General features: G+C 37.3%; 1 pseudogene across 1 annotated transcript; it reads left to right on the top strand.

Moving 5' to 3' along the window:
- The first annotated feature begins 4,189 nt into the window (after nucleotides 1-4,189).
- On the top strand, nucleotides 4,190-7,723 carry LOC311595877 (nck-associated protein 1-like; annotated as a pseudogene). Its single transcript has one exon. The product of its transcript is annotated as a nck-associated protein 1-like (transcript).
- Nucleotides 7,724-15,101: the final 7,378 nt, after the last annotated feature.

Below are 15,101 nucleotides of genomic sequence, written 5' to 3'. Positions count from 1 at the left end.
GGGCTTAAGGTTTACCGCCTGTATTGTCCTTGGCTGGTGCCTTAGTTTGAGCGGGACCCCTGGGCCCGAATCTGCCTATCATAATGTTCTACTTGTAGGCTTCTAGGACCCTCTGGGTCCTTCTACTTTGCCTTTCTCCCATGCTTCTCTCATCTAGAGTCCCACTAGAATGTCCTCTCCTCTGTCTCTCAGTTTCCTGGTAAGTGAAGGCTTTCGTGTGACATGCCCCTTGGGCTAATATGCAGATATAAGTGAGTATATACCATTTGAGTCTTTCTGCTTCTGGGTTAACTCAGTCATTATGATCATTTCTAGCTCAATCCATTTATCCACAAATTTCGGGAATTCCTTGTTTTTAATAGCTGAATAGTATTCCATAGTGTATATGTACCACAGTTTCTTTATCCATTCTTCTATTGAGGGACACTTAGGCTGTTTCCATGTTCTGGCTATTATGAATAAGGCTGCTATGAACATGGTTGAGCAAATTTTCTTGTTGTGTGCTGGAGCATCTTCTGGGTATATTCCAAAGAGTGGAATAGCTGGGTCTTGAGGAAGCCCTATTCCCATTTTTCTGAGATAGCACCAGATTTCTAGCTTAGATGCAGGAACAAGCATCAGCTATTTGGGTAAGAAGTTAAATAATATTTCCAGGAGAGTGTTCAGTTAAAATTCAGTGCTCATCGGTTCATGGTAATCAAATCTTTAATTTTTCATTCTTCAAGATCAGAATCTTTGCTGAGTTTGTACCATGTTTTAGGGAAAATGTCATCCAGAATGCATTAAGCCCTGCATTAAGAACCCATAACATACATCAGTCTGGGTAGTATAGAGTGGAGTTACAATGAAGATAGACCAGCAGAGATCAACAATATTGGAAAATTGCAGAGTTATTTGCAAGTATCAGTAGAAGACTAATTGGTGTGTTTTTGAGAAGACTCCCTTGGTCTGGATGGGAACAATTTGATAGAATTAGATATGCTATGAAGTGCATACAAATCTGTGGGCATATTGTCTGCTTCCAGATGTCAGTACAGACAGGATAGGATTCAGAAGCAAAGTATATAGAGGCAGGATTGGAAGAAGCAGCAAGGTCTGGATGGAGTTGATTTAAGGAGGCTTCATATACATACAACTGCACTTCCTCCTCCTTCCCTTGCCATCTTCTTCCATTCTTCAGTTCAAAACAGTGAAGAGTCTTGCAGAAGAGCAGGTCCAATTTAAATTCTTACTCAAGAGCCTCATTCGCAGGAATGAGATCCCTGTATAACAGGCAAGCATGTTTTGTGACCATTGTCTTTTTGTTTGATTCGGCCAGAGACAGGAATAAATTTAGCTTCTGTCTGAGCTTTATAAAATTTTTCTGAGCCTGCTTTGTGTTGTATACAACATAACAAGTATATAACAATTAAGATGCTCAAATAAGAGGCACAAGTGTTATTACTATATTTAGATAATATGATTTTACTTAAGTATTTGAGTGTAATGTTAGGAAAATTTCAAAATGCTTTATGCAACTGATATTAGCAAGTATTCTCATTGCTATAAAATATTTGACAAAAAATAATTTCAGGTAACTCTGTTGGTCTTCTTGCAGTTTTTATCACCTCTATTTCCATCTACCCTTCCTTCCTATTCTTCCACAGTATGCTCCAATCATCACTTAATGCTTGGATGTGTGTCTCAACATCAGATTTGAATAGCTTCTGGGGGTGCCTCTCAGAGTATGGTTAAGTTAGATTCCTGTCTAGGGTTACAATCTGGATGTAAAGCAAATATATAAGTTAACAGTAAGTTTAAAAAATAATTTTAGGAAGGAAACCTTTATTTTGACTCAGTTTTGGTTTTGTTTTTGGTTTGCTTGCTTGTTGTTATTGAATATGCAACCCGTCATGGAAAGGAAGTTATGACAACAAGAAATTGAGGGAACTGGTCACATTCTATCCACAGCCAGGAAGCAGTGATGCATGCTGCTGCCCAGCTCAGTTTTCTACTTTATTTTACTAGAAGGAAACTATTAAAAGTCAGAGATTAGAACAGATATTTCTGTGTTAGTTATCCCATTATAGAAAGTTCTTTTCAGGCATGCCCAGAGTCTTGGTGTCCTGAGAATTTTGAATCCCATTTAGTCAGATATCGGAATTAATCCTGTAAACAAGGGTAAAATCAATCTTTTTACTGAGCATCATGGGTAGCTTCTGACAGAAGCAAGGCCGAAGGAGGGGCTCCTTTTTTCCAATCCTTCAAACCACTTATGAAACTATATTATCTGTACTTACACAGAATAGGTGCCAGTTATCACAGTTAAATGTGTATATATCTATATATTTGTCTTTTTTTTTTTGGTTGTTGTGGGTGTGCCTATGTGCGTTAATGTATGCAAATGCAGATGCCCCCAGTGACCTTCAGAGTATATTATATATTATTATATCTCATGGAACTAGAGCTTTAGGCAGTATTGAACTGCCTGACACAGTTTCTGGAAACCTACCTTTGTATTTTTCAACAGCCTGTGATCCATGTCTCCAGGATGCCAGTTTTATTTTAAACAAACATAAAACATTGACTCTATACTTTGATAAGCACTGTTTAGGTGATTTATGTTTTAGCTTTTTTCAGAATATTAGAGTTGCTACACAGTGAGCATGGCAAATGAATTACTATGTGGTTCCTTAGACTGAGCAATAAAACTAAATATTGGTATCACATACCAATATTATTAACAAAAGTTGTGGTAGTATTGTTAAAAACAGTAAAAAAAATTCATTTGTATTATTATTTTAGTCAGAACAAAAGACTATGATTAATTCCTTAAGTTATCAGCCCCCCATTTACTTACAGTTACACAAAATGATAGGATCCATAGTCTCCAATACATAGAAAGTTCTACACTAGAATATACTGGTTTTAACTCCTTTAGAATTAAGTAATTCATGTTCTTGGGAAGTTACCATTCAAAAATGTCTCTCTGTTCATTTTAAATTTCATTCATGTATTTGTATGTATGTGTGTGTGTGTGTGTGTGTGTGTGTGTGCGTGCATTTTTGTGTTTCTATACACATTTATACCTTATTGTATAGGTGGGAGACAAAAAATGCCTGAATGAGTGTATTCTGTTCTTCCACCATGGAGTCCTGGTAGTCAACATCAGGTCAAAAGGCCAATTTTTTCCCGTGACTTTATCTACAGTGACACATTGATGATACAGTTCATGGCTTTTATTAATGATAATCTTTACAATCTTAGTTTTCTACTGAAGTAAGATGAATGCATTACATTTATCCATGTTACTATGAATAGAATAGTCCTAGTATTAGTCATGAGCTTTCTCTTATTTATTATTAATTTCATTTTATCTTCTTTGACTCTTTATAAAGGACGTAAAGCAGCATGATGGGCATATTCTTTAACAGGGTATGCATGTATTTACATATCCACAGTCCTGAATAATGCATACACTTATTTTTTACTACATTATCTCAACTATTGTTTTGGAAAAAATAAGCTAATATTTTCTGTTTTAGCCTAACATCAAAATTGGTCATTTTCTAAAGAAAATATCCAGTACTAAGAATTAGCATGAATAAAGAAAAATATTCACATTTATTGATATGCATTATTTTTCTGAGAAAAAATAAACAGTAAAAAGTATAGTGATCATTTTTGGTTTCTTGAAGAAAACACAGAAATATTATAAGGTTATGTTTTTGTTTTAATCCCAGGTGTAGCATATGGGACAGCTTCAGATTGTCTACAACAGGTAACTATGATTGTTTTGTACTCTAGCAGGGCTGTGAATTTGCCAGCTTAATATAGTTTATATTTGGTGTTTTGGGCACACTTCAGAGGATACACAAATACCAAAGCAAAAACAGAGGTGGAGGCTGCTGCTCCCTCTAGTGTTGTTGCTCCTGTTGCTACCGCTATTGGTTGATGTTTGTTGCTGTGTGCTCTATTGCTGGTTGCTGGTTAACGATATTCTGGCACAGAAGATTAAACTAGCCCCAAAGAACTTGACAACCCCAATAAGCAGGAAGCATCCTTTCCTACAATATTGACACATCTTTCTTCTCTAATCTTCCTTCTCTTTTGGCAGGTTGAAGCAATAGGAGTGGTGTGAAGAGGTAAGACTAAGAACCCAATAAGGTAGCAAAAATTTTGGCTGGAAAAATTATAAAAACAGGGCGGCTGCAGCGGCCGCGGCGGTGGCGGCGGTGGCAGCCGCTGCACCACCATGTTGCGCTCCCTGCTGCAGCCCAGTCAGCAGAAGCTGGCGGAGAAGCTCACCATCCTCAACGACCGGGGCGTCTGCATGCTCACGCGCCTCTACAACATCAAGAAGGCATGTGGATATGCCAAGGCAAAACCATCCTACCTTATTGACAAAAACCTGGAATCTGCTGTGAAATTCATAGTCAGAAAATTTCCTGCTGTAGAAACACACAACAACAATCAACAGCTTGCACAAGTACAGAAGGAAAAATCAGAGATTCTGAAAAATCTGGCCTTATATTACTTTACATTTGTAGATGTTATGGAATTTAAGGACCATGTCTGTGACTTACTAAATACTATTGACGTTTGCCAAGTCTTCTTTGATATTACTGTGACCTTTGATTTAACAAACAACTACTTAGACTTGACTGTACCTTATACAGCATTAATGATACTGCTGTCCTGGATTGAAGAAAGGAAGGCAATCATTGGGCTGTACAACTATGCACATGAGATGACCCAAGGAGCAAGTGACCGAGAATATCCACGCCTTGGTCAGATGATTGTGGACTATGAAAACCCTTTTAAAAAGATGATGGAAGAATTTGTACCCCATAGCAAGTCTCTTTCAGATGCACTGATTTCTCTACAGAAATACCCTAGATGGAATCTTTCAGCCGACCAGTGGAGAAATGGCCAGTTGTTGAGTCTCATCAGTGCACCCAGTACAATGCTTAATCACACAGTTTGACACTATGCCTTGTGAATATCTCTCTTTGGATGCAATGGAGAAATGGATTATCTTTGGCTTTATTCTGTGCCATGGGATGCTTAATACGGAGGCCACAGCACTAAACCTCTAGAAGCTAGCTCTTCAGAGTAGCTCTTGCCTCTCCCTCTTTTGGGATGAAGTTTTCCACATTCACAAAGCTGCAGAAGATTTATATGTAAACATTTGGGGCTACAGTAAACGTATTAACGACATAAGAGAATGCAAGGAAGCAGCTGTATCGCATGCTGGCTCAATGCACAGAGAAAGACGGAAGTTTTTACTGTCTGCACTGAAAGAACTGGCAACTGTCCTCTCTGATTAGCCCAGCCTGCTTGGTTCCAAGGCACCTTTTGTTTTTATGGCATTATCTTTTGCCCGTGATGAAATTATCTGGCTGCTCCATCATGCAGACAATATGCCAAAGAAGAGCGCAGATGACCTTGTGGATAAGCACATTGCTGAGCTGATATTTTATATGGAAGAACTTAGAGCACATGTCAGGAAGTATGGCCCATCATCCTGAGGTACTATGTGCAGTACCTCTCTGGCTTTCACGCCGTTGTCCTCAACGAACTTGTGCAGAATCTCTCTGTTTTCCCAGAAGATGAATCAATCATCATGTCCTCTTTTGTTAACACTATGACTTCCCTAAGTGTAAAGCAAGTTGAAGACGGGGAAATATTTGACTTCTGAGGGATGAGATGAGATTGGTGTAGGTTACAGGCATACACTAGCTTCTCCAAAGCTTCACTTAGCCTTGCAAATCACCGAGAACTTGGAAAGATGATTAACACAATAATATTCCATAAAAAAATGGTAGATTCCTTGGTGGAAATGTTGGTGGAAACATCAGATCTCTCCATATTTTGTTTTTACAGTCATGCTTTGGAGAAGATGTTTCAGCAGTGCTTGAAGTTGCCCTCTCAGTCAAGATACTTTATTGCCTTCCCGCTGCTTTGCACTCACTTAATGAGCTGCACACATGAGCTGTATCCCGAAGAGTGCCATCATATAGGAGACCACAGTCTCTCCCTGTGCAATATGTTCCTGGATGAGATGGCCAAACAAGATTGGAACCTTATCACTGACATCTGCACAGAACAGTGCACTCTTAGTGAGCAGTTGCTGCCTAAGCATTGTGCCAAAACCATCAGTCAAGCAGTGAAGAAGAAGTAAAAAAACCAGACTGGCAAGAAAGGGGAACCTGAAAGGGAAAAACCAGGTGTTGAGAGCATGAGGAAAAACAGGCTGGTAGTGACCAACCTTGATACGTTGCACACTGCACTTTTGGAGTTATGCTTCTCCATAAATTATGTTCCAAACATGGTGGTATGGGAGCACACCTTCATTCCGTGTGAGTATTTGACTTCTCACCTGGAAATCCGGTTCACTAAATCAATTGTTGGAATGACTATGTATAATCAAGCTACACAGGAAATTGCAAAACCATCAGAGCTTCTGACGAGTGTGCAAGCATATATGACTGTGCTCCAGTCCATAGAGAACTATGTGCAGATTGACATCACCAGAATGTTCAATAACATTATTCTTCAGCAAACGCAGCACTTAGACAGTCATGGAGAGTCAACCATCACAAGCCTGTACACAAACTGGTACTTGGAAACCTTATTAAGACAAGTCAGCAATGGCCCTATAGCTTATTTTCCTGCAATGAAGGCATTTGTGAATTTACCCACAGAAAATGAGTTAACATTCAATGCTGAGGAATATTCTGATATATCAGAAATGAGATCATTATCAGACATCCTAGGCCCATATGGGATGAAGTTCCTAGGTGAGAGTCTTATGTGGCATATTTCATCACAAGTTGCTGAGCTTAAGAAACTTGTGGTGGAGAATGTTGATGTGCTAACACAAATGAGGACAAGCTTTGACAAACCAGACCAGACAGCTGCACTCTTTAAAAGATTATCATCTGTCGACAGTGTCTTGAAAAGGATGATGATAATTGGAGTTATTTTATCCTTCCGGTACAAGAAGCACTGAGAGATGTTTTGTCCTACCACATCCCTTTTCTCATGAGTTCCATTGAAGATTTCAAGGATCACATACCAAGGGAAACTGACATGAAGGTTGCAATGAATGTGTATGAGTTATCATCAGCAGCTGGATTACCATGTGAGATTAATCCTGCCTTAGTAGTGGCTCTTTCTTCACAAAAGTCAGAGAACATTAGTCCAGAAGAAGAGTATAAGATTGCTTGCCTCCTGATGGTCTTTGTAGCAGTTTCCTTGCCTATGCTCGCCAGTAATGTGATGTCACAGTACAGGCCTGCAATAGAAGGACACTGCAACAATATACATTGTTTGGCCAAAGCCATCAACAAAATTGCTGCCGCTTTGTTTACAAGTCACAAAGGAAGTATTGAAGATCAACTTAAAGAATTCCTGGCACTTGCGTCCTCCAGTCTACTGAAAATTGGCCAAGAGACAGATAAAACTACAACAAGAAATAGAGAATCTGTTTATTTGCTACTGGATATGATTGTACAGGAATCACCATTCCTGACCATGGATCTCTTGGAATCTTGTTTTCCTTATGTACTGCTGAGAAATGCATACCATGCTGTCTAAAAACAAAGTGTTACACCTTCTGCATAGAAAACTTACTCAAGACAAGCACAAGTTTTTGTTGTCTTGTTTTATCTGTAAACTGTGGAACTATTTTACCTTAAAGCCTGAAAACAGTTTTGTGGATTAAATTTTCTTCATGCCATTGTATTTTCTGATCATTGGCTTCCTAATATGGTTGTACTATGGAATATTTGGTTGATTTAATTACGCATTCTCAAAACTCAGTGAAATTCTATGATTTTAGAGGATTATTGTTCGAAATACCATTAAACTATGTTTTTGATAACTGATAATGAAAAAAACTTGCTTGTTTATTTCTGAAAAAGAATTGTATTTAGTGATTATTTTAGATAGTGATATGATAGCACCCATCTGTGTCTAAATTATTTCATATTGAGAGAATTTTGATCTGTACCTATGGTTCCTTCTGAGATCAAGACTGGATGTGCATATCTGTGATGTTATGAATACATTTCTACTTTATTTTGAGCATTTGCCAAACTAAATGCCTAACACTGTTTAACCTTAGAAACGTTGGATAACTTGAGCATTGGGAGCAGATCTGAATTTCTCAAACAGCAGCAAACACTGCTGCATGCAGAAACCCTACTGACAATCTCACCCCATGCTGCCCTTCCGGCGTCGGCACTACCATGTAAACTGCTGTAAAATAAATAACCAGACACTTGTTAAAAAAAGAAAATTATGAAAACAGCAATAAATATGAAAATTAATATAGATTATGAGAATTGGACCTATGATAACTTTTTGGGAATATGTTTTCAAAGATAGGCTATATGAAAAGAGCTTATCAGATCAGAACACTAAAGAGAAAGACGGGATATTCAGAATTGATTTTATTGTGACACGCAAACCAGAGGCACAAAGAAACTAATAATGTGCTAATAATTATAAGTTTGAAAATGGGTAAAGTGTGGTAGTAAAACTTCCATATGAGAAATAATTAAAATAATGTGGTGTGAAGTATTTACCATACAAGCATAGACGACCAAATTTATTTTGCCAAAACACAGGTTCAAGCACTCAATATTGTGATTTGTACTTATACTCCCAGCACAGGGAAAATAGAGACTATAGTAATCATATAGCTTCCTGGTCAGCTAGTAATAGCAGATTGTATAGCTCCAAGTTAAGTGAGAGATTTAGTCTCAGAATAAAAAGAGGGAGGTGGAGAGATGACTTAGTTATTAAATGTAGTTGCTGCTTTTACAGAGGTCCCAAGTTCAGTTCCAAATATCCACATGACAAATTATAGCTGTCTATACCTATCTGATCACATCTTTTGGCCTCCATGGACATTAAGTATTGATGTGCAGTAAAAAAAAAAGTACAGTCAGGCCAAACAGTCAGACACATAAACTAAAACAGAAAATAAAATAAAAGGCAGTAGCCATTAAAAAAATCACCAATATGTAAGTTGCAGAATGATAAAAAGACTTGATACAGACCATTGCACTCCAAATTCAGGTGTTCACATATACAAATGAATACACACACAATATAAACACATACACAAAGAACATACATGTACATGTGTACACACACACACAAACAAACATACACACACACACACACACACACACACACACACATACACACACCAAACAAATCCACTTAGAACTCCAAGTCCCTCCTTTATATCATATTCTCAAGGACCCTTAGCCAGGGAAATTGTAGACACAGAACTCCAAAACATCATAATTTTTTTTCTTCTTTCTAAGTAACTCATCCATTAGTGAAGACTTTTATGCAAAGAGATAATATGTCAGTACAGAGTCTGACTGTCAATTAAGGGTAAACATAAACATGATTGCTTTCTGGCCCAATCTATTTGGTGTTCTGTAAGTTTCTTGTTTGTTTATAGGCATCTCTTTCTTTAGGTTGGAGAAATATTCTTCTATGATTCTTTTGAAGTTATTTTCTGGGTTTGGAGCTTGGAGTCTTCTATTTCTATTATGCTTAGGTTAGATCTTATCACACTGTCTCAGATTTCTTGGATGTTTTGTGTCAGAAACTTCTTAGATTTAACATTTTCTTTGATTTATGCATCAAATTCTTCAACTGTACCTTCTACAACTGATATTATCTTTTCCATCGCTTGTATTCCGTTGGTGATGCATGTGTATGTAGTTGCTCTTCTCTTTTCTTGGTTTTTCATCTCCAGGATTGTTCCCTATTGTGTTCCCATTATTACTTCTATTTCCATTTTTAGGTTTTAAACAGTTTTATTTATTTGCTTCTCCTGTTTGATTGTATTTTTCTCTATTTCTTTAAAGGATTTACTTTACTCTTTTAAGGTCTCTATCATTTTTATAACCTAAGATTTAAGACTGTCTTCTTCTGTTTCAAGTGGGATATTATCCACAGGGATTGATGTGGTAGGATATCTGGTGTCTGTTTGTGTCATATCGACCAGTTCTTTGCTGGTTATGTTCCTACAATGACTTCTAGCAATCTGGTTATCTCTGATGTTAGTAGGCCTGGTGGTCCCTGGTAAATTTTGTTTTTAAATCCCTGTGTTTGTTTATTATAGTTTCTTTCTTAGCCCAGCTATCATATAATTCATTGACACTCTTTTAAATTTGTTTAATAATAAGCTTCACAGCACAAGAATTGAACAGTTATTAATCTATTCTTAACTCTTTAAGCTACTTTGATTTCCTCCCTAAATACATCCCAGAGATACTTGAATTTTGTTTCATTCTTTTCTGAGTTCTTTCTCCTGGTAACTCCTGGACATCTGACTGTGGCTGAATCACCCACTTTCTCTTCTAATTCTTCTTACCGTAGCAGGCAGGAAGTCCAGCCCTATTTACTCCCCTATTCAGGAATTTGCCTTAAGCTGCTTTACTGCCATACTAGGGGACAACTGGAGATCGTTTATCCAACATTTAGGCAGAAGATTCTCAGAAGAAGGGTTTCAACTAGACATGGGGGTTACAGAATTGAGCATTTGAATTACACAATAACCTTATGGCTACAGGTCTGATGATCAGGTAGTTTAGGTCAGATGGTATCTCAAAGTGTCTTCACTGAACACAGGAATATATTTGGGAATCTCTCTCAATATAACTTCACTCAACTTAGCAGGATAAAGATATTCTAAAGAAGCACCTGTTCCCCTCCTTTTGGATCTCAGATTCTTGAAACAATAGACTCTGAGAGTGTAGAATTTATCTTGGAATCTCTTGCTGGGGGAAGAAAATATCTAATTCCTAGCCTAGTCAAGTGAAGAATATTCTTCCAGAAATAGATTCATAACTCGTTAAGAGCACCTTTACTGGAGAAGCAATGGGCAAGACCACACTTTGACAAGAAGAATTCTATGTTGTTTTTCATGGCACCTATTGTTAGCAAGTGACATTTCCGCTGGTCCAGGTCCAGGGACCCAGCAGCGTCTTATGTCATCAAATGCCAGCAACCAGGTAAACCAGGTGCCCTAGTGGCTGGGCATACAAGATCCCCAGCCAACTTAGACCTCTTTTATGTAGTTTCTTTTTTTTGTTGTTGTTTGTTTGTGTCTGCTGTCTTTTAGTACTTCATCCCATATCTTATTCATTCACTGTCTCTCTCCACTTCATGCTCTCTTTTTCCCTGTCTGCCTCTATTTCTCACCCATGACCCTCTTAGTGATGTCTGCCTACCCTCCTTTCCTCCAATAAATCTCTTACACTAGATCTGTGGTGTTGCATAACTTCTCACCAAAGGTACCTCAGCCTCACTGCATTTTATTCTATCATCAATTAGTTGACACTACTCCAGTGGAAGCATTAGCAAATATCTACTTATCAAATAGGAAATTAATGACAGAAGCATACCTAACAAGTCTAATTTGGTAAACCAACTAGTTTTCTTGGCATTAACTGAAAAAATATGAGCAGAATGTTATATATAAAGGCAGGGATGACTGAGAGAAAGTTGCATCACTAAAACCATGCCCTCCCTCCCCAACCCCAGCCCCAGCATGGGTGACATCTCAGAAAAACTGGAATATGGTCTACAGAACACAGGAAGATCAACAGTTTGGAAAACAGTCTTCCTCAGTCATTTCCAGGCATCTCTGTTCTTCTAGGAGTAGTTCTCAGTGGTCCTTACAGTTTATATATTCTTAGAGACAGAGGTACCTAGTGTATCCATCCAGTTTTAGCAACTTTGTAAGGCCAGTGGGTTGTTTACTTCCTGATTTTAATGAAGTTCCCTCCATGATGTAACTGTTTCTATTCCTCTTAGAACATCCTGTTCTTCTTTACCCCGGGAAATACCATTTGTCTTAATGAGCTTCCTTTGGAGATGGAAGGTTTTACTCATAAAGGAAATCATTACATGCCAGAATTAAAGGTGTCCTCACTGAGTACAAGTAGCTGATCACTTCTTAGACCATGTGATAAACTGGTATGGTTTCCTTGACCCCTCGTTTCTCAGATAATCAGAACACTGATGTGCTGATAGCATCCACAATTTTAAGGATTCTAATAAAAAATCTTAGAACTTTAATTACTATCTGTACACATGCAACGTGCCATATGGACAAAAGCCAGAAACTAGCAAGATCCAGAAATCAGGCAAGAAAATTTTAATGAAAAATTGTGGACAAATTTGTGGCCAGTTTTGATCCTTCACAATCAATAAAATTGTAATTAAAAAGCAAGGAAACTGTCTGGAAACAACAAGCAGTCCATGTGTTAGCAGACAGGGGAAGAAGATAATATAAGAAACATCTAAGTGTTTCTTTTTTTTTTCCTGATGTTTTTTTCTCCTTTATTAATTTTTTTCTTGTTACATCTCAATGGTTATCCCATCCCTTGTATCCTCCCATTCTTTCTTCCCTCCCATTTTCCCCTTATTCCCCTCCCCTATGACTGTTCCTGAGGGGGATTACCTCCCCCTGTATATGTTCATAGGGTATCAAGTCTCTTCTTGGTAACCTGCTGTCCTTCCTCTGACTACTGCCACCAGGTCTCCCCCTCCAGGGGACATGATCAACTTTATATGTTAAAGTCAGAGATTGGTAAGATCAGGAAAGCAGAGGAGAAAATCATCATGAAATAACGTTAGAAAATAACATTAAATAAATAATCTACAACCAAGTATCATGACAGCAATAGCAGAGAAAGGGAAAAAAATATGTGCTGAATGAATTTCCCAAAGTAGTACTCCATTAGTCAATCAAATAATAACGAAAAAAGAAAGAAAAGGAAAGAAAAATTAGAAAAATTTAATCGGTTGAAGAAATGTGGAAGGCTGTGGAATGGATTGAGTATCCTCAAAGTACTGAAGTTTTCAGAAAGAATATGAAGGACTTTCCAAATATTTAAGAACCTGAAGAAATTTTATATATGAAAATGAACTATAAATTATAAGAAAAAAGAATAACAAAATCACAGATATAAAAGAAAGAAAGAAAGAAAGAAAGAAAGAAAGAAAGAAAGAAAAGAGAAAAGGAATATAAATGACACCAGTAGTTTTCAATTACAAATAGAAACCCAGACAACAAGGGTTTTCGCAAGACAGGGTTTTTCCATGGAGCTTTGGATACCCTAGACTCACTTTTGTAGACTATCCCCACCTTGAATTCAGAGACCCTTCTGCCTCTGCCTCCCAACTGATGGGATTATAGTTGTATGTCACCACACAAAATTTGGGTTAGAATTCTTAGAGGGAACAATTCTATACCTAAACAAAAGCATCTATCAAATATGCCATAAAATGGAAAAAATGTTTCTACACATGAAAATACTTGAGGCTATAACAAGAAATAAATCCAAGAAGGAAAGGGAGTTGCTGTCTAGTAATCAAAGAACAGTATTGTGTTTCTAAGATCTGGGGCAGAGAAAGGGTAGAAATGTTTTGGAGTTGAAAGACATCACCAGTACAAATAATAAAGCAAGGGAGTTCTTCAATCTTATCACACAGTAAGATGGTGGCTTTCTTTGAGTTTGAGGACTATTTGGTCTACATTGTGAGTCCCAGCCAGCCAGTTATATATATTGAGACCAGGTCTCAAAAAAAAAAATAAGAAAACAATAATAAAAAATAAGGGCATAGCCAACAATCAACACACACACACACATGCCACACAAACACACTCATAAACACACACACACACACACACACACACACACACACACACACACACACACAAAAGAAAAACTAGAAAAACAAGGAGAAAAGGAAAATCTACAAAGTAGCAACATAAAAGCTCCACCAAAACCAGGTTGTCATATTAGTCAGGTCTCTTAGATCAGCATTCTTCAACCTGTCGCTCATTATTATTTTGGGGATTGAATAATCTTTCTGCTGTACAATGTTACATCATCAGAAAATACAGATATTTACATATTGATTTATAACAGTAGCAAAATTAGAGTTATGAAGTAGCAAAAAATAATAATTTTATGGTTGGTAACCAAAGCATGAAGTAATGTATTAAACGGTCACAACATTAGAAAGATTGGGAACTACTGCTCTAAAGAAATGCAGCATGGCTTTTTTTTCCACAGGAGAGTCTGAGAACCCAGTAACTGTTCAATCCTTGAGGCTGTCGCTTCAGCCATCATAATCTTATGCAAAAGGTCTGGCAGGTTTCTGGAGAATTGTTGGTTACTGGTCACATAGCATGAAAGAAGAAGCTGGTTTCTATTATCAACTAAGGACATAGATGACAGCAGCAGCAAGATGGCAGGTGAATTGACTAATGTGATACAAAGGAAGTCATGCAAAAAGAAAATACTGCTACCTCAGATTTATATCTAGGCCACTGTATCACACAAACTTAGGATAATTGTTTCACTTTAGTTAGCCAACCCAAGACAATTCACAGGTGATCCAGAGGCTTGCTGTTAGTTGACTTCATATTCCATCAAAGTGAAAACTAATAATAACTATCCTAATAATACATAGAGAAATGTGTGCAGTGATAATATTTGAGCATCTTCCTCTACTTGAAAAGGTGTCTAGGGTCCTTAGTACTTGTCAGCAAAGAATGGTGGAAGGATATGGAAATTTGATCAAAAAGGAAACACATGCAACTCAGTAACAGCTCTAGGTAAAACTGAGAGCTGCAAGAGAAGGGCACAAGAATAGTGTGCCTATGTAAGCGCTGGGCATTCTTTAACATCATGAGTATTCTCAAATAAGGACTTTACTCACTCAAATCCATGAAATTGTTTTTCCTGTATTAAATATCAACATCTCCACCATCACACAGTTAGGCAATATGTTGTTAATTCAGGCCAAAAGAAAAAAAAATGACAGGAAAAATACCACCAACTGACATTAATTTCAGAATAGAGGAGTAGAAAACTCTGTGTGACTTTTCAATTTTAAAGTATTTCTTTATTGCTGTGACATAAACAGGAATCACTTAATCTAGCTTTTGCAGTTTAGGATTTCCAAATATATGAACATCAGTTCTTCTTTTTTTTTTAAATAATAACACATTTTTATTGAAAATTAAAAATAATTCCTATTACATCTTATTTTCTATCCATCCCATGCAT

The sequence above is a fragment of the Acomys minous genome (genome assembly GCF_964271855.1).
Source record: "Acomys minous genome assembly, chromosome: 1".
Taxonomy (NCBI): domain Eukaryota; kingdom Metazoa; phylum Chordata; class Mammalia; order Rodentia; family Muridae; genus Acomys; species Acomys minous.
The sequence above is the reverse complement of the archived record's forward strand: the minus strand, read 5'-3'. Positions and strand labels throughout refer to the sequence as shown.